This window comes from Drosophila tropicalis, unplaced genomic scaffold (genome assembly GCF_018151085.1).
Source record: "Drosophila tropicalis isolate 14030-0801.00 unplaced genomic scaffold, ASM1815108v1 contig_694, whole genome shotgun sequence".
Classification (NCBI taxonomy): domain Eukaryota; kingdom Metazoa; phylum Arthropoda; class Insecta; order Diptera; family Drosophilidae; genus Drosophila; species Drosophila tropicalis.
This window is the reverse complement of record NW_027173176.1, coordinates 6967301-6988703: the sequence shown is the minus strand read 5'-3', so window position 1 is coordinate 6988703 and position 21403 is coordinate 6967301. Positions and strand designations below refer to the sequence as shown.

Genomic DNA, 21403 nt, shown 5'->3' with positions numbered 1-21403 from the left:
AATGAACTTTTGCAAAAATTTCTCGAATTTATCTATTAGCACCCAAAAGGTTTGAGTATCTATCATTTAACGATGTCATTTTTACACACACACACACATGCATGCACACAGAGATACATTTTTCAATTAATTAAAACAAAAATGTTTTCCTTGTTTTTTGTTGCTGCTGCTGCGTTTTATACAATTTACAGTTTTACAATTGACGTAAAATATAATTAAAATTGCTCATGTCAATACGCAAAGCGCGGAAAAAACGCATACACACACATACGCAATGCAAGGGAAGCCAATGTCTCTGCTCTTCTCTGGCTTCACTGTACCCTCGTCCTTGTTGTCGTCCCTCCTTTTTCACTCTCCCGCTCTATCTCTCTTTGTCACTCCTTCATCGAATGTGACGTATTCAATCAATGCATTGCAGACAAAATACAAAATGCACTTTTATTGCATTTAAAAACAAATTGAAAAGCCAACAATGAAAATGAAAATGGTTTAAAAAAAAAAAACATACACACATTGAAAACTGAAGCAAAACCAAATCTGGGTCACACATTCAACGCAATACTCTACTCCAGAGATAGATAGAAAGAGATAGAGACTCAGAAAGAGAGAGAGAGAGGGAGAGTGAGGTGGATAGTGATGACGACAAAGCTTCAAATGCCTTTAATAATTATAAAAATCCATAGAATTGTTCATATTTTGTTGGCAAAATTCCCATTGATTCACTTTACCCATTGATTGATGAAAAATCGTATAACTTTCTATGTATGTACATATACATATGTACATGTATGGATCATGGATGAAGGAAAACCTTCAATACCAATTATAATCCGATGCTGTTGGAGTACGTTTACGGCTTAGTTGGCGTTAAATTCGTTGTTTAATTAGTAGTTCAATTACATTTATTTTCTTCAACCTTTTGACTGTTGATTTACCTTTTGTTCCTATTTCTATCTGTATACACTGGCCCACTGAATAGAGTTTTTATTGAGTTGAAAACGCGACTCCGAAGTTTAAACTTTAAACTTTTTATTTTAATCTTAACTTTGTTTGTTATTTGATCTTATAAGGATTATATCTACAATATATATATATATAAAGACTTTGATAATAGTCTGTTGGAATTCTTTGGAATAGATGGATACTGATAATCGTGATGTTGATAATTTGAACTAAAAACACCCTTTCGTGAGAGTATAAAGACTTACATGCATACACACACACACACAAACGAACACACCGAAAAAGGAAATTTGCAATTTGTTGCGTGTAATAATAAATATTTAGCCTTTTCACTGTAGTTATTGTTGGCCAGTGTAAGCAGTTTTTGTACGCGGCGATGAAGGTTCCCGACTCTCGGCTCCCCTTCCCAGTGTATCTTGTCCGTAAACCATTTATCGTCTCTTCCAATGTGATCTACGTATGTACATACATACATACATGTATGTTTGTGCTACATACATATGTACATACATATGTATACGTATACATATGTATTTATTGCTGCATTTGACTGTCTATGGCTGAGTTGATTGTTTTTTGCATTTAATTTTGCGTTTCTTTTGTTGCAGCTTTGATTTCTGTTTGCCAGGGAGAAAAAACAACTAAACGAAACGTAAACGTCAGCATGCAAATGGTCTAAGGGCGTGTCTCTGGCTCTGCATGGTGTGTTGGCCATGTTTAAACATGCATAGATAGTTTTTTTGTATTTACAGTGCTTTTTTACTTTCACTGCTCGTTAAAAATCGCAAAAACAAAAAACAGAAACACAAACAAAAAGCAAAGAAAAAGAAAAAAGCGTTGCAAGTGCAACAAATGTTTTAATGGCTGCCCACCCACGGGGCAATGGGAAAATTGTCGCCCATTTGGGGGCTAGCCCAAACTCTGGCTAATTTCACCTGAAACCAAAATGCAGCTTCAACACAATTATCAATATCTTCATCATATGCCCGATCATCAGCTCGATCATTGGCTTTATCTTCATTAGCTTTGCGATAATGATGTTGCTGATGTGGTGTAACGTGCTTTTTCTTTTCGACGAAAGCGCACAAAATTTTCCTAATGAAGCCGGCAACATTCAATTGTACCCCCCCTCGCACTCCTCGGCTAACTGGTCATGCGGTCATGGCCAATGTGTTTGTTGCTGTTGATGTTGACTTTTATGATTTCCATTTCTTAGCATTATTATGGACGTGTGGAAAATCAACAACAAGCAAATAGAAAACAGACTACAGCTAGTAACAGCAACAACGAAAATCAATAGAAAATGCTCAAGTGAATTGATGTTGCTGATGTTGCAGTTGTGTTTGGTGTGGTCGGTGTTGGTGTTTCAGGTCTGCAAAGTTGATCTATGTGCGTATGCCATAAATCGTAACAATAACTACCACTTGCCACTTGCCAGCCGAGACAACGGGCAGACTATCTTCAAATGGTTGTGTGAGAGGCGGCATACGATTTCACTTGACAGACAGGAGAAACACTCAACGACTTCACGAGGGGCCATTCTAAAAGTTTCCAAGATGCATGACGAGTGAGAGGTAATACTTAACAAAGTTTGCTTGCTAGCTCATGCAACTTTTTAAATGACCTTCGTATGGACAAAGTGTTGCTGTTGTCGCCATTGCCCATATTCAATAGTTCCAACATGAAAAATGCGGAGCTAAAAGAAAATGATTTCGCTCAACTCATATTCGAGATATCAGAGAGCTGAAATCCCATTTATTTGATATTACCACCCCTCGCTACTCCTCCAACCCACATCCTTCACACACACATGCCCCTTCGCATCCCTCTGGTCACAAATATTGTCGTTCGTTTAACTCATAAAAAGCCCATTTATAACTGTTAACTTGTACAAAAGTATTTACAGACGATTTAGCAGCTCACAGAATTACAACCAAACGCCACAATTGCAATTGTTTATTTGTCCTTTACCTCCACCCAGCCCATACACCCAACTCCCAACTCCCAACCCCCAACCACCAACCCTTTACCACCAATCTCTCTGCAACTTATGTGGCTCCCTAACACTGGCATCCTCTCTTATTGAAGAACCCATTCTCATCAAAAGCACTTCTTCTCCCCTCTGCCATTGTCAGCCCTTCTCTCATCATCAACCCCATCAGGAGGCAAGCAATAAAAAGTGTTGTTATTTGTACAATGTTGTTTGTGTTTGTTTTTTGTTTGCTGTTATTGTTGTTATTATTACAGTTGTTGTTGCTGTTGTTTAGTGGCCAACACAGCTGCCGCTGACACGCAGAAAATGTTCAATGTTCAACAGAACAAAAAGGAAGAAAGACCAACAACAACGCAAATACGAAGCAAAACAAAAAACATTAAAAATCATAGAGAATGAAGTGGGCGAACACAAAAAGTTTACCTTTGTTCTACAGTTGAATGGGCTTAAAGGAGGTGTACAAGTTGAACGATGATAAAGGGTCCTGATGGCAGAAGGAAGCGAATGGTCAGTGAAAGGTGTGAAATATGTCATTCGATTCGATGTTACAGTGTAATTTGAGATTGATGACTGGGAATTAAAGACCAAATGACCAAATTTGGATTTGAATGTAAAACCTTTGTTAATATATAATATAATCATCAGAATTGACAAAGTTTCTCACCTTTAAAGGTATAGATCCATCCTTACTACGAGTTAACTAGGTAACTTCCATTAATTCATTTTATAAATCAACCCAAAGAACATTTGAACATATTGTTGTTATAAACGTTTCAAATGGCCCCTATTATTCTTGTTTAAGTGAAATGAAAGAGTAGTGCTTGAAGAATAAACATTTAACATTATCGACATTGTTCAAAATGGAACCACGGTTTCGATCCTGTCATAAGATGGTTGGAATGGGGCGAGAGCGAAAGCCATTAAATTGATTATTTTAGCCATTGTTTGGGATCAAAAATAGTTTTGCAATTGTTATCTTCAATTTGGCATTTTGATGTAAATTTAAATGACTACATATATACATATATATATATATATACATTTCGCAATTCAACTCATGATTTTCCTCTCTTCTCCTTATTGCAGCATTTAATGGGCCGATCAATAGTGAAAAGCAGCGCAAGGTGAGTCAAAAAAACCTAGTTGATAGAGGCGAACCTAGTTGTGTGTGTGCTGCTTATTAAAAAAAAAAAAACTAAAAACAGCAGTTGAAAATGGAAAACCGCACAGACACAGACTCACACATACACACACACACATCCAGAAGCACACATGAGACACTGTTGTGTAGCATTTTTCAAGAATTGGGACAACAAGGCGCATAAATAACCGAGATGCCAACAAAAAACTAAGCGAAACTCAGCAAGAGACTGCACTTAGAATAGCAAAGCAAAAAATGCAGAAAAAGATTGAGAGCGGAGAAGAGAGAGAGAGTCAAAGAAGCAAGGTGGAGAAGTGGACGGAGCTGGGTTAAAGGAATTGCAACTAAATACGATTGCGCCAAGATGAGAGGCAAAAGCTTTAGCTCTGGGTACAAAAAAGAAAGCAGTTGGATACAGGTTTTCCACGGTCCCAGAGACATTTGGACAGGTTTATTTTTCCGTTGGGACTGTGTGACAAATCAAGCGAGAAAAAAAAATACAGTGCGAGAACCGTGCGTCAATGGCCAGAAACAGAGACAAAAAATAGGGAGGTAAAAGAAGCGAGAACTCAGTAACAAATGTAAAGAAACGGTGTAGGGGGTAGGGGGATAGTCATCGTCTCGTAATAGCTAGAGGAAATTGAAAAACTTGCCGCTTACCGTTGCGTTAGCATTTTCTTTGCCCCATTCTCTGGCTTTGCTTGGAACATCATTTGAAAATAGAAATACCATGAATGGCAACGAAGGTGTACGAGGTGTCTATAGTATTGATCTTTCTAAACGCTAAAAAGGTATCGAAAACTTTTAAAAGTCAGCAATCTCGCCTCCACATCCATATAATAATGAAAACAATAAGGCTTCAATGGTCTCACAACATCTTAATATTTTTTATTTATTCTATGCAGATTGGCTGGATTTGCTGGATTTGGTGGGTTTGGTGGGTTTGGTGGGTTTGGTGGATTTGGTGGATTTGCTGGCCTTTTCCTTTTCTGATTTGCCTGACAAGATCTTGTCTAAACGTTTCTTCTTCTGTCGAAAGCGCTGCAAGCGTTTGCGATTCACTTGTGACTGTTGCCACTTGAGAGCATTTGTCAGTGCACATTTGATTTTGAACAGACGCTTCGGGCGGCGCTTGCGGCGTGACAACTCCATGCGATATTTAAAGACTGCATAGCCTACAGTATGTCCAAGAGTTTTCATCTCCAGAGAGACGTCTTTGCTATTAGCTGGCGTTGTTGTTGTTGTTGTTGGTTGCGACATCGACTTCGAACTTATGCAAAACCTATAATGAGAGGGTTGGGCAGCCAAGCCAATTAAGAGTAGCCATGGCGACTGTAAATGATTCTTGATAATTGACATACTTGCCTTAAACCAATCTTGAATTTGTTTTAATTTTTTTATTGTTTTTTGGGAGCTCACTGAGAACAGTATCTCTTCCTTTGAAATTTTGAGGAATTTCTGGAGTTTGCTAGCAATTCTAAGTCGAAAGCATAGAAATAGCCTACCTTGTATTGTTTCAAATTTTAGACTCCTCAGAAAACTTGCCCTTAAATTAGATTCTGTATTCAATTACAGTAGAATCCGGTTATAACGACTTCCCTTATATAACCGGACAGATGTTCAGTTATAGCGACTAAAGTTCAATGAGGGATTGGTTGGTCCTAAAACAAACTTATATGAAAGGGCCTCCGGTTAGTACGTCTTCCGGATATAACGACGAAAATTGTCGTTCCCTTGAGCGTCGGTTAAACCGGATTCTACTGTAGTTAGTAGACATACTTCTCTAAGATTTCTTAGTGTAAATCAAAAAAGATTTTGTTTAGTTTACATATTTAATTGCATCCCAAATAAAAAATTCGGATTTTTCTGAGTTTTCTCGCAGGCGATTTACGTCATTTGCTGTTTGTCCCTGTGTTGTCGCCGTTCATTTGCAAATGCGCTTTGCATGTTTCTGCTAATTGGTAACAGTTGTCGATGGAACACAGAAGCTTCTGCGATGATTCTAGCCTTGCTTTTTTCATTCTCTTTCTGTTTCTCTCTCTATTACACTTTTCTTGCCCTGTTTTTTCCGTGGCGTGCATGATTAATGAACGCCGTTATGCTTTTACGAGCAGCAGCAGCGCACTGCAGTCGCGATGGCTTTTCTCAGCAGCAGAAGCAGCAGCAGCTGTCAGGGTTCAGTCGCATTTATCGGCCATGTAATTTGAACGCATGCGCCGCTGGCTGCCTGAACGTTGCATAAGTGTAAGACACATAGAGCCAGAGCCATAAACTGGAGAAAAAGAAACAATAAAACACCAGCAAATTAGAAATTACCTTTTATGTGCAATACGAAACGAAAAACACAAAAATGGTAACAAATTTACACACAATAGTGACGATAGTGAGATAGTGGTAGAGAGAGTCGGGGGAGTGGAATGCCTTCTGGCAGTGCGTTGGGATTACATCAGTTTCTGGTCTGCTCTGCATTGGCCTTATTAAGGCAGGTTAAATCGGAACTGTATTTTTCTATGCATTGCGGAAATTCAAGTGAAGTTGCTCATGTTAATGGGCTCTCGGTACTCAGTTTCCAGTTACGCGTAATGCGGCGATGAGTACGTGCATGTGGTAGTATGCAAATGTAGATGTATCTGCGAGTGTGTACTCAAGAGACTGTTATACACGATGCTAATTAACCCACATATGTATGTACATATGTATGTATGTAGAGGAGAGCGAATTTAGAATTTCAAGTGTCAAATGGAAATCGGTAGAATTTTACTTTTTACTGTGCACTTCACAAACGACGAAAATACGCAACAAATATACATTTTTTGCCTTCCCTCCTCTTCATCTTCATCTTCCTCTCGGTCCACCACCATCATCAGAACACAAAGTTTCCACAAAATAACTATAAAAATAAAAATGTAAGCCAAAAGAACGAGTTTTTCCGTAGTCCACATCAAAATGCACATAAATAATAAATGGCAACAACGAACAACAGACCAAAAACAGAACCATAACCAGAACAGGAACCGGGACACAACAGAAAAGAACCAAACAGAACAGAATAGAACAAAACTGGAAACATAGGGCCAAAGATATTTCTCAAATATAATTCACAGACATTTCTATACACTATTCTAAAATCCGCCTTCTACTGTCTTAATCATTCCTAGAGGTAATGCCGTAATCCTTTCAATAAATGGATCCTAAAGAGAGGTCGATTTTAGATTTATGATAATTTTGACCGCCCATGTTGTCCATGTTAGTAAGTCAGTTGGCCAGTCATAGCCAGTCAAAAAAGAAGTTACTAACTTTTTGGACAAAATGAATTTTTATATACATATACATGCATACTTTTGTATATTTTTCTAAAGGAGAACAAAATGTGGCCAAGAGCCTTTTGTTTCGACAACTCATACAAAAATCTGTTAATAATGGAAAAATGCATGACAAAATTATGAAATTAATTTCAAATTTTAATTATGCAATAGTTGCTGCTGCTGCTGCTTCTGTTTCTACTGCTGTATAAAGCATGTAAATTGGCCTAAAGTTGCCCCGTTGCCTTTGCCACTAGAAGTTGGCCCTTTGTGGTTTTTGGGGGATTAGTTGACCAGCTCGAGTGATGCATTTTGTACAAGTAGACACTCTACCCCTTCGGTTGAGTCTGGCTCAGTTCAGTTCAGAATTTACCAATTCAGTGGTTGTGTATGTATGTGTGTGTGTGTGTGTCTATGTATGCGCGAGTGTTTGTGAGAGTCTGGCTGCCGCTGTTTCAACTTTGATTAGAGTTAAGCTTTAAATTAGTTGCTGCCATTGTCTGTGGCTTTGGCGACCTTTCAGACCCGTACACTGTTTCCTGTGTATAAACGTGTGTGTAGCTATTTGGGTTGCTTGGCCTTTGTTAAGATATTTGCTGGTGTAAGGTATTTGCACTTTCATCATCATATATAGTAATCCGAAAATACATACGTGTGTATCTATAATAACAAAATTATTTCAAACCTTAATTAAACGTTTACAGCACTCAGCTCTTTTTCAACAACTGATCCAAGAAAACATGCGTTGAAGGGTATTGAAATTTCGACTTGATTTTATTATAAACAACTGGTTAACGATAATATTAGAGACAAGCTGGGTACATAGTTAAGACCACACACGCTGTACACACATATGGCCCAATTCGAGTGTTAATCGTTTTGATTTTACCACTGTCAGCCAGAAGCAACATGCCTGAGAACAGCAACCATAACAGCGGCGGCATTAAGGACGATGAACGACAATCATTCGACCAAAAGTTGGTCTTTGTGCTTCCCAACTTATTAGCAAATACTTTAATAGGACCAATTAATGTCATCTGTGTTGTTGTCGTTGCTCCAAGTGAAATTTACTTGAAACGAAAGTTTTGGCTGTCGATTTATTCTTGTTTTTTTCTTTTTCCTCCTTATATTTGGCCATTGATTGGTTCGCTTGGATAAGCGCGAACCAAGCCAAAGTCAAAACCAAAGTTGTAGATTGAACGAAAATTTGTTAAAATGCATAAAAATTAATTAACAAGCATCTGCAGCTGCTACTGCCGCCGCTGCCAAGGCAAAAAAATAAAAAAGCAAATTATTAGAAAAAGCAAAAGCGTAAGAATTTTTAATTGGCTTTCGGGGCAAGATTTTTGCCGTCAACGTCGACTTCTCGCACATTTAAGCCTAATTAACTTTCTACTTAGCAGGCAATTGCTTACGTTGCTGTTGCTGCTATTGCTTTTGTTGCCTTAGCCAGTAGATCTTCAGCTTCATCTTCTCTTTGGTGCATTTTTCACTTTGTTTTGTGTTTGTTTTTTATTTTTTCCTGTTGCCTTTGTCTAGCATTTTTTGTTGTTGTTCCTGCTGCTGCTTCTTCGCATTGCGTCAACTTCTAATTTCATTTCAAGATTTTTGCCGCCGCTTTGATGAGTTGCCATGGCCAAGCGCAGCAGCAGCTAACAAGGTGAAAAGTAGGTGAATGTTAAAGTAACCAACGGCAGCCAGCAGCAGCATAGCCATGCAGCAGCAACAGCAACAACAATGTTGGGAAAAACAAAAGAAAAATGGCAACAACACTAACAATGACAAAGAGTAAACAACATTTAGCGCAAGGCAAGTGAAAAAGCAAAACAACAAAACAAAAGAAAACGGAAAAACAACAAAAAAAAAACGCGCAAAAAGGGTTAGAGTAACAACAAAAGTCGCCAAAAAACAAAAGCGACAAGCCAAACAAACAAACATATCAACTGAAAATGTTGCTCCGTTGTTGTTGCTGATGGCGCTGATAAGTTGTTGGTGGCGTTGGTGTTGCTGCTGCTGTTGTCTGAGTGACAGTCGCCTTCGCAATGGCCAACTCTCTGCCTGAGTTAACTCTAACGCTCTGACTTTATCCTCCACCGGAAGTGCATATTAAGCGTTTTTAATTTCCAGTTTCGCACAACTTGAAAACTGTTTAGAGAGCAGAGCAGAGTACAACGACAACAACAATGACAAGAGCATAGAAAGGCTGGGTGTTGTTGGCATATAATGGAAAGTGTTGCTAACGTCTTCTGTTATTTGTGTTGCTTTAGAGGTCTTGCTTTACTCAGTTTCATTGACTGTTGCGATTATTTTCATAAGCACTTTGTTTTAATCGTACGAAAAAATCTAGAAAAATTCTTTATAAAGAACGAAGTTGATTAAATGGATTCTCTTCACAAAATTGTTTGAAATGGTTAGGAAAATTGGTAGCAAAAATAACAGAAAATCTTTGCTGACAATAACCAATTTAATGTCTTTAGGCGACCTTCATTCATCTATCGATCTATTTGTTTGGCCAACTGCATAATGCCGGCGGAGACTCTCTATATGCTGTGTGGCGGAGACTTTATAAATTTTTCCCAATTCCTACGTTTCAGTGAAAATGTCACACAGATTACGTGACTTTGATGCGATTGACATAGTCGCGAGATTTATGCGTGTCTTGCAGTGACAATGACATACGCCCTTTTTTTGTTGTCTCTCTTTTAATTTTTTTGGTGGGCTTAGCAGGGGCCCTCTTTGAACGTGTCTGGCCAATAATTAGAAGAAGCGAAAACGCAAAGCTAATTTAAATGCTTTGGCGTGTTTGGCTAGACAGCATAGTTGGGCTGCTTCATATCGAGGCGGTGGCGGTAAAGAGCGAAAGATCACGACCAAAAACTTGGCAGCACATGAAAGTTTATGGCGTCGTCGTCGGCGTAATAAACCAAACTGCCAGAAATTGTTGTTCCAGACTTTTGTTTTCTTATTAGCTTTCAAACTTAAGGTGTATGAAGAAAAGCGAAAACTCACAAGAGCCAAGAAAAGTGAAAAGTTACGGAGTACTGTTTTCTTAGAACTCATTTAAGCCCTAATTTTACTTTAATACCTGAGTTACGATGACGCTAAGGCAGAAGCTGTGCAGAGGAAATGTACATATATGTATGTATGTATATATAGCAAAGAGAAAATGGCATATGTATCTTTGCACAATCTGTTATGATCCTTGCATTATCCATTATTATGATCTTCATTCATTATTAATGACAAAAAGCCTTCGCGAAGAAAAATTGGCATTACTAAATAATTGAAAAGCGTTTCAGATTGAAATAGCAGGCACTCGGTTGGCTTATTCATATAAGAGTGTACATAGACTAACAGCTAAATATAATATGCAATATAATATATATTTCATAGCTGTTGCTTTTGGTGTTCTTAGCATTTCAAAGGCTTCCATTTCCGTTACGTTCGCTTCGCCCATTTCGCACTTTTTCCTTTCCCTTGGGGCGTTTTGGCTTGGGCTAATGGCAACGACGACGATGACGACTTTGTGTCTGAGTTAAATGTATTTGTATTCCATTACATTTTTCAATTTATTTTTGGCGATATCTACCGAATTAATTTTCACCCGTTTATTTCTTATTCTCCTGAAAGAGGAAATGCAAATGTTAAGCATACGCAGTGTGGTACAGAATTGCATTAGCTGTCAAATGTTTTAATATCCAAGCGTTTTGTTGTTGCAACATTCTTTATCCGGGGAATTTGAAGTAGGGATCCCCTCACTCACTAGCGAACTCATTCACCCACTCGCTCACTGAGTCATTCATTCATGCATTCATTCCATCGCTTACTCAGGCACTCATGCAACTTTCATTCATACAAAACGCCGCCATGAATGCAATGCCCGAGAAAATACAGTGTTTGAAACTGGATGAGGAGAAGGGTAGAGAAATCGTAAATAAAAGCGCAAAGGCAGAATAAAATACTGAACACACATTCACACTCACACACATAAAACACACACACACACACCATAGATAGATAGATTCTCGTCCGTAGAATTGCTCCTCCTTGTTAAAAAAAAAAAAAAGGGTAGATTCACGTGGGGAGAGGTTTGGAAAGACCAGACCAGAACCAGACTTAGACAGAGGCTGAGACTCGACAAGCATTTTTCTGCACAATTTATGCCTTTTAATGAAAATGGCAGAGTGAACAGGCAAAAAAGTAAGGAATGAGAAAAATAAAAGAAAATAAAACACGCTAATAACTTTTAAAAAGAAAATTGTGCAGCGGCCTTTCAATAGCTCACCACGTCTGCGTGTATTTGTGTCTATGTATGAGCCATAAGTTACAACATTTTAGCCTGTTTTTTTTCTCCATGCAGAGCTCTTACCAAATTAGTGAGGCAAGGGCGTGCAATTTGTATACAAGCTTTCTGCTTTTTAGAGTTCATTTGTAAAAGGCACAAAAAAGAGCCGAGAAAAAAGTGGGTAATAAAAAAGTCGGCCAATTTGACTAACTAATTATATATCATTGAGGGTAAAGCAAATGCTCAGCCATGCAACAACGAGAAGACAAGAAATATATGTAGCCATCAATTAGCCAAGGCCAATTTGGTTTTTGGTTTTGGTTTAACAAAGAGAGTTTCCTTTACAGTTTATACAGAGACAATCATAAATAACTTTTTCTTTGGTTTCTTTGTTTATTTGTCTTTTTTTGTTTCTTCTTTTTTTTTATTTCTTGTTTTGGCTAAAAGTAACGGGTCAGGCAAATTGCACATTAACCTCAAATTGGCCATAAGAACATCCATTCATGATCCACTGCGTCCCTTCTGTTAGCCATCTTTCTATGTATTATTACATTTTATGACTTTGTTTAATGCATTTAATTGCACAAATGGTCTTAAAGGCAACAAAAGCAAAATCCATTAACAAAATTAAAAACGAAGACAATACACAACAGCAACAGCAGCAAACAAACCCGAAAAAGAGAGAGAAAGAAAAGAGAAAAGAAAACAGAATGTGCACAAACAATGGTTAAAAAAAGATCTACTTACTTAGAAAAGACAAGCTGAGGCTGTTTTAGTGAACATTAGTTTGATGTTGGCCATTTCCATTGAATGCGGAAAAAATTAAAACTAATTCGATGCCATCTAAAATGATGAAACCAGTAAGAAAGCAAAAGAAATTCATAATGAGCGTATATTACGAATCACTCAAGTCCATGTAAATGGTAACATATAATCTAAAGCAATGTGACTATGAGGAACATAAATACCAGTTTAAAGTAGATAGTTTTGCATTTTAAACTATGAAGGCTCAAATGGTTTGGTTGGCGGAAGTCACTTGGTGCTGGCTTATAAATAGTGTTAGCGACTGTCGAGAGTGAAGAAAAAGTGCCAGGTCACTTCTTCGATCTATTTTTGGCTTGCTCAAACAACACCTTTTGGTCTAATTGGCCCGGGGGCAGCAGCTGCCAATATGAGAGGGACAGAGGCAATGCCAAGAGTCAACAAGTCGCTGCCCTCTGTCTTTCTGAGGTCTCTCTGACACTACGTTTTGTGTCTGATTGTGTCTTGTTGTGTGTCTTATGTCTTACCTATGTCTCTATGGCCATTAAAAAGAGCTGAAACCGAAACTGACATTGATATTGATGTGATTTTCTATGCATTTTGTGCGAGTTATACACAGTTATTATTTATGTTTTAATTTCAATACAACAGAAAATAGATTTTGCTTGGACCTTGACTTGCTCGCGCCAGCTCTTTTGTTGTTGATTATTGATTTTGAAAAGCACAACAACAAGACAATGAGCCACTATAATTGATCACGTTCATGGACCAATTTTAGTTTTTTGCTTCTTTTTGGTTTTTTTCTGTTTCGATGTTAAGTTGTTGTTGTGTTGACTTGGCTTGGCGATTATTTCTTTTCATGGGCATTGCGGCTGAATTGTGTTCTGCTGCTGCTGGGCCTTGCCAGAGCCTTAATTGACAGATGCCAGAGAATTTCAGTCTTGCAGCAATTAAAAAGGAGCTCAATTTTAGCAACAACATCTTAATTATTTTTGTTAGTGCTAGATATACCCTGTAATATGCTCCCAATCAATAATATATATATATTTTATATAGACAAAATCAGACATTCATTTGAGATTATTTCGTAAAAATATATAAAACATAAATGACGAACGACCATAAAGACCGGATGATTATTCATAAGATGTGAGATTCCAATTGAGACGCTTCGAGCGCAACTCGAATCCATCTTGGAAAAATATGTTCTTAATGGGCGAGAATCTTAGCAGAATTTAGTGGATTCGACTAACAAGGAATGGGTATATTGATGTCGTATCCTCTGATGCGCTGTTGGAGTAACTTTTATCCTTGTTACTGCAGCAGATGTAGCATCATCATCAACGTCAGCAACTTCATCATAGACATTGGCCATTGGTCATTTTGGGTTGGGGCTATCTTCCTTCTTCTCATATGCTTGATAAACTTGCCTTGTCTCTTGCATTTGGCCTACAAAACACGAAGGCGGACATTTAAGACCTGTCCCTGTCGTTCCCCTGACTTACGTCTCTCCCGTCACTTACCCGTTCAGCAGCATTACCACAAGAAGCATCACAGGAAAAAGTAAAAGACAGAGAGAGAGAGAGAGAGAGGTAGAAGGAGGGAAAAGAAAAAAAACAGATATTTGACCTACATCAAGTTTTCAAGTTGCTTGTTTGTGTTTTTTCTTTCTTTCTCTCTCTGTCTTTTTTTAATTTTAGTAGAGGCTTCTTCTCCAGCTTCATCATCACCAGCACCATCATCATCATCGGTCTCTGTTTTGCTGTTAAGTTTGGTTTTTTGGCTTTTTTCTTCTCTTTTCTTTTCTTACCATCAACCACAACATTTGCGCATATTTGGTCAACTGACTGCATTTTATGGTATACTCACTTACTCACTGCTACTGCTATCTCTGTTGCTCCTTCTTTGCCGCCTCTGACTGTTATTGTTTTCAATTTGGTACGGCATTTTCATTAATTTTTCAGCAGCTTTTGTGAATGTCAGTCAGTGTGTCGAAGTCCATGTCGATATCTTCGTTTTCAGTTTCAGTACAACGTCGTCTCGCCTACGCATAAAATATTGAAAGACATTGCCAGACCCGAGACGGACCGTACCGGGCCGGACCCAGCCTGGCTTGGACTGGACAATGACCAGCCATAACCGCAGACGAGCCGTAGGTAGAGATGATGGTGGTGGTAGATACATAGATGGAGGTGGAGAGAGAGAAAGGGCCAGCCTACGTCATTTTGTCAGTTGGCATCCATGAACATCTTTCAGCTGATTCATAAAAACAAATTTAAATATTTTGTTAGGTTTTTAATATTTTTATATTGAGGGCAGGCAACTGTCTTTGTATGTGTGTATTGTTTGTGTTGGCTCTAGTAGAGCAGAGAATATATTAAACTTGATGTCATTATTAGACATTGAAATATATTTAAACTAGTCTAAGGTGTGGATCTAAGATTTCAAGCTAATTGTAAGTTTAATCGATTTAATTAACGAAATTGATGATTCGTGTGTGTATACTAGTGGTTCAAGTTCTTTCATCCGAAACAATCTCTGTGTGTTCTCTTCAAATGAGCAACCTTTAAGAATATATTTCAAGCATGTAACTCGGGCAGTCATAATACAGAGATATGTGTTTGAATGAGTGGGAGCCATGAAGTGGTGAGAGTGGTGGCAAGGGGGAGGAATATGCTCCAATGCATAGCAATCCAAACAGAATGGGAGAGAAGAGAATGGTTCAACGTTTAGATGCAAATCACTTGCGAAAGGCGAGCAAACTATGCAAATGAGTGCAAAAATTAAATAATTAAAGCCAGACCCAGTCTCCAGATAGGACGGACATATACATATCCACATACATACATATGTGTAAATGTGCCTTGAGTGCGTGTGTGAGTGTATGTGTGTTTATGTGTGTGTGTGTGTGTGTGTGATCGCTACTGCTGCAGCATTGCACAAAACTGGCACAGCAACTTTTTCTTTAAACGGACTCAGCTGGTGGTGTGATGGTGGTTGTGGTCTTAGTCTCTTGTGTTGGCCATAGAGCCAGTTGTAGTTGATTTGCTCGACTTCAGGGTGTCGAACCGGATGGAGAGAATGGTTAACTTACTCAATCACATACTTTACTTGTAGTTTTTTATTTCTTCAAAATGCAATTGTCCCCAATTGTTTGTCAATAAAGATTAATAAACGATTAGTATTAAAATGGAGTAAGTGGTAACCCACATAAAAGTCATTGAACTGGACTTAGGCCTAGTCACAGATACAGAGTCAGTTTCAGAGAGTCAGCTGACTCACCAATAATTCACATGTCTGTGCTAAAAAGTTGATAACTGAACAATTTCTCTTTCGCAACTTATTTATTAAGAGGTTTTCAGGTCACTAGGCTGCCAAAAGCAACAACATCAGCAATAGTAACAACTTTTAACTTAAACTCTGTACTCGAAAATAATTCAAGACAACTTTAAAACTAAGTTCACAGCGGGTAATTGTTGATAATTGGAAATTATACGACAATTTGCTGTGAAATTCAGAGCATTTGAGACCCAGTTTGAATGTCAGACAGACGAATAGACAGGCAAACTAAGTCGAATTGAGAATTTCGTTCCCGTTTTTTTTCTTCTCTATTCTTCTATGTGTACTCGCACACGAAAAAGAAAAAGTTCCGGAAATAATTGTCATAAGTAGTTTGAACTTTGTACAAAACGAAGTGATTCCAAACTCCACAGTTTGTCGTGTCGAATTTGTGATGCCCTTCGAAAGGCGGTCACATTATGAAAGGGTGTTAAGACGAATCGACTCTCAAAATGTTAACAAAGCTTCCCTATAATTTGAATGTTAATTACCTAATGAACTAATGGTGCATGTGGTACGTCTATTCTATCGTCTGATCAAGTCCATAATGCCATTCGCTATTAAGAGGTACACAAACGGGTTACTGTGTATGTTCTACCATCTATGTATATAGCGGTCTGGTTCACCTTTCCCCATGTAACTGAATCTGTTTTGGGTTTTTTTTTTCTTTTTGGATCAGTACTTTGGGACTTTAAATAAGTAAAACTTGGCCTCAGGCCTGGCCATGCGCTCAAGATCTCGATCACTTATTATAATAATTAAGAGAAATGAAAGTAAAATGTTTTTTTGGTGCGTGGGGTTAAATGACTGGTCATAAAACTGAAGTTTGGCCATGATTGGGCAAATTTTTATTTTATGAATTATTAATAACAAATAAATAAACAATTTGAATAGTATTGTGAGTAGATTTTTTCACTCACACACTTGCTGTATGTATGTATGTATGTGTGTGTGTGTGTGTTCTTGAAATTCAATTTAGTGATTTGCCGATTTTGCACAGTAGCCACTATAGAGCAATGTTAAGGCCTCTATAATCGATGACTGTCCCCGCCCTCCACAGCCTCTTCACCTGAACCGAATTCCAACTTCAACTTCAACTCGCAGCTACAATTCACTTTCTAAAAATGAATTCATGCCATAACCATAACTATTCAAGCATATGAGTATACATTGTATGTATGTATGTATGTATGTACGTTAACTTGTATATTTGTAAATTTATGTATTCTTCTGGCATGTGTCTGTGTTTCTGTGTGTGTTTGTGTATTCCATTTGATAAACGATTCAAGCGATATGAAATATCAGAAACTATTTTTTGATATATTTTACTTTTAAAATTGATTGCCCACAATTAAAAGTTCAGCATTCAAAAATTAAAAAGCAACTTTCCACAGTGTGGCAATGGAAGGGAAGTGATAGATGGTAGGCAGAGGAGGGAAAGGCTTTTTTATGTACATGTGTATGTGCGTGCGTGTGTGTGTAATAACTTGTTAATTTATTTGCAGCAATTATTAATGCAAACATATATTTTTTATATAGACAGCGACAATTTTAGCTCTATATCTTTGGGCTTATTTCATGCATAAATCATTTCCGTTTGTTTGCTGGTCAATATTATAATTACATTTTAATTTATGCAAATATATAAAATATATATACACAAGTTTAACAAAAACAACGAGAAAAAAAAGAGAGAATTTAGTGAGCGCAAAAAACTAATGACAAAGTGCTGGCTATATGCTAAATGCAAAATGCACAAAGCAAATCCTCTAAAAGGAAAGAAAAACAATAAAAAAAAAAAGCCACCATATTGGAATAAAAATAAAATAAAAGTTTAGGGTCGAACACTTTGTTTTTCGAGAGGTCGTTAAACCAAGAGGGCAAATATGAGCAAAAATTAACAAAGATAAAAAACACGTCTGGGCAGAAATGCTTTTAAAATTTATGACAAATATTTGTGTAAAGATTTAAAAGGGGAAATTAGCAATAGAAAATATTAAAAAAGACAATAAAAGAAAAACAATTAACTAATTAAACATCTGTTGAATTGGTGGCATTAAAACCGAAACCGTTACCAAGAAAAATTGTAGTCATCGAAGTAGCGTTAGCCAACAATTTTAAACTGTTCTTCAATCGTCGAACAATTGTTCAAGAGCCCTTTCCCAATGGAATCGTTTTATTATGTCATCATGACGTATATTTCTACTCGTAAAAATTGAAAGTGATTTGGATTTGTATTACAAAACTCAATTAAAGGCGTTAAATAGCCTTGCTCCATTGCTACAACCACCCACACATATAAAATGTAAACACGTTATTTTTGTGTGTGCGAGGGCTGGTTAATAGGTCAGTGATTTTTATTTCCCAGCCGGGCCAAATCGGCAGAAGAAGCCGCTGGACGCCCCTTCAACTTCTTTAAATAGTCTGAGATTTATTGACTAGCCCACGAACAAGCCTAAAATGAGGACAAATCAGACAGCCAGACAGAGAGAGAGAGAGAGAGAGAGATAGGAGAACTAAACCAAATTTAAATTCAAAATGAAAATGAAAACGAGCTCATTGATCAAATTTTGATTGACAAGTCCGCCGAGTGGTTTTGTTTGCTTATTTCTTTCCCCTCGCTTGCTCCATTAAGGAAATTTGTATGGCATTTTGTCATTAACCACAATTAATCCGTAAGCAAAAGCAACTCGAATAATAACAAAAATCCGCGATGAATGGAAATAGATTTTGACGTGCAACAAAAGTAATTGATCTCTTGAGTTTGCAAAAGTTCTCTACACAAAATTATGCTTAATTGTCCGCATAATTGAGCTCAAGCCAAGCACAATACCAACAACACACACCGAAAGAAAATGAAATGTGACAAGGAAATGTAATTTGAGATACTTTTTTGAGCAGGTGTTAGGTGCCCATGTTGATATTGGTGTTGCTGCTGCCTCGTGTTAAATTTCTTATTCGACACCTCGTTTGGGTCATGCGAATACGATTAACTTTTGGGCCGTAAACTGCAAAGATGCAATCACCAAAACACAACAAAAAAACGAGATCAAGGGCAAACCGCAACAAAGCAACGGAAGTGAAGCACTCAACGACCATGATGCTCCCACTAGATAAAGGGATGATATACGAGTGTTGTTCCCTAATATATGTACATTCATATCATTCTATCTGAAGAAGGTCATTTGAATTAAATTGCTCTGGTTTGAATGGAATAAACGTATATAACATACACAATATGTATTTATACCTAGGATATACATACAGATGTAATCAATTTTCACCTGACTGTGAAACATATCATTTTAGTGGTCATCTGTCTATCAATTGACAATTCTGACGCCATCTGCAGTTTTACAGATGCTGTTATTAAAGCTCAACAGGTTTTTTTTTTATTAACCTGGCAATCATTTTTTACTTTTATTACTAGTAAAACCCAAATAAGATCCGATTACGTCGATTCAAATACTTTTAAAAGTGGAAACAGCGAACAAAAAACCAGTCATATTTGTGACTCAGATTAAACTAAAAGTACAGTTGAAGGAATTGGAAAATCATTGCTCGTCAGTAGAAACCGTAAATCCTATACGCACACATACATACTCATATATACTTTAATTGAAGGCATTGAACCAGAAGTTAAATCGGATCTGTTTTACAGCAAATCTTTACTTTGATTTCTCACAAGTATTTCCTCAATATGTTCAGTTAATTAATTAAAGATAAAGATCTCTTAATTTATAAAGAAATTTTATTAAATGCAATTTGCATTTGCATTAAGAAAACATTCCTCTTGGTCTCTTCAGCTCCGTACGTATACGCGATATGAGTCATAGCCTCACATGGGCCAACCGGCTTTTTTATGGCTAGGCGGCTGGGGCTACACGCGTTGCCAATTTAATTGCAAAAAATTTAAATTTTTTTGTTTTGAATTTTCGTTGTGAGCTTTTGCAACAAATTCGTGCTCTGCGGCTGCTGAGACTTGGATTTTTCGCTTTCAGCTTCGTTTTCGGTTCGCTTAATGTGTTTTCGTTTCAAGATTTATTTAAATGCATTAAACTTTAGAGGTCAACTTCCTTTCACTACAAAACGAACGAATGAACGAACCGAACAAACACGTACGGCATACGGCGCACGGCGTTGGCGTTGCCAAAGTGAGACATGATAACGGCCCCAGACTCAGCTCACCGGCACCTTCCCTCCCCACAGTCTCCACCTCATCACAGCATTCACACAGTTCATCCGCTTTGTGAGCGAAAAATATATATACATACATACATATAGAAATGTATTCTGAAAACAAAAATCAGCCACTAAATTGTGACATGTGACAAGTTGCCTGCTGTATTTCAATGTCGTTGAGAAACCTTTTGCATATTATACCCTGTAAACAAAAAAAGTAAAAGTACCATCGAAAGTCTCCACTGCATGCAACATTTGATGAAATACCGAACTATAAGAACGATTCTGACCTTTCTGACTTTTCTGTCAGTTAAGTTGATCAGCCAATCTCTAAGTTCTAATCATGTGAATAATATTTCCAAATTTGGTCAAACTTTCGGTCCGAAAAGCGGTGGAAAATTAGTAAATTTGTAGGATATCAACATTTCGACGCAAAGAGAGAAACGATTTTATTCTTATTTTTTGTTTCAGTTTTTATTTGCATACCTTTCAATACTGTTGCCGCTGTTGTTGGTGTTGTCGTTGCTGTAACCGTAATTTTCCATATGACCTGCAAAATTATTGAAAGAAAAAAAGGAAAGAAAGCAAAAGCAACAAAATAAATAAAAAAATCATCTGCAAGTTCATTTAAATTGAAATCCTGCTTGGGTTTGAGTTTTGGTTTTGGGTTTGGGTTTGGGCTTGGGTTTGGTTCTGTTGTGGCGTATTTACATTGTCGTTGTCAATTTTATGGCCAAAGAGAACCCAGAATGAAAGAATTGTGCGGAGGCTGAGTAGAAAGGAGGAGAAAGGCAACAATGAGGAAAAGAAAAACGAAAAGGAAGAGCAGGGCAGCATGTCAGAAAGTAACTGCATAAAAGTTCCTTGTAAATTTAATAAACTTTTATAGATGCGTGTGACGACGACGACGAAGACGACAGCAACGTAGGGATCGGGGCGCAACGAAAAAGCTTTAGCAGCAACAACATCAGCTGCCATTAATGCCCGACAGACAAGCAGAGAAAGAGACGAATAGTAGAGTCCTTTCCGACAAGGGCGTCCAGGCCATTGTATCTCTTTCTAAGGGGGGAATATTTGAAGAAAACAAAACCAGAACCTCATACGATACTAACCGGAATACTAACAACCTTTCATGAAGCTGTCATGAAGTTGTCTTAATATACATGTTTTCCAAAATGGGTTTCATCAACACAAGAGTTCTTCGATTGATGAGGTGCAATCTTTCGCCGGTGGAAAAGAAATGCAATTGGCTGCTCTTGGTGGCTACGCTCCTGACTTTGCTTGGCTCCTTGTTTCTTATGCTGCCTCCTACTCTCCTTAACCTGTACCCTTACCAATATTGTTGATGTGCTTGTGCTCTTCTTGTTGTTGTTGGCATCGAGTGATTGCTCCATGGGGTGCACTTTGGTGACTCGCGACGACGACGACGTCGATGC

At 37.7% G+C, this 21403-nt stretch overlaps 1 protein-coding gene and 1 long non-coding RNA gene across 3 annotated transcripts in view; one reads left to right on the top strand and one right to left on the bottom strand.

Annotated features, from left to right (window-relative positions):
- Nucleotides 1–21403, top strand: part of RhoGEF64C (Rho guanine nucleotide exchange factor at 64C) — a 101940-nt gene that overhangs the window by 11498 nt on the left and 69039 nt on the right. Inside the window, exon 2 of the mRNA XM_068292625.1 lies at nt 4043–4080. The gene's annotated coding sequence lies outside the window, so the exon portion shown is untranslated. The remainder of the gene's footprint in view (nt 1–4042; nt 4081–21403) is intronic.
- LOC137579366 (uncharacterized) lies at nt 4956–5598 on the bottom strand. 2 transcript variants are annotated; one of them, XR_011032805.1, is made up of 2 exons: nt 5459–5598; nt 4956–5379 (listed from the first exon to the last, which is right to left on the bottom strand). It is a non-coding gene; the product is annotated as an uncharacterized lncRNA (long non-coding RNA). The 2 variants fall into 2 exon arrangements; XR_011032804.1 differs by having other exon boundaries at nt 5463–5598.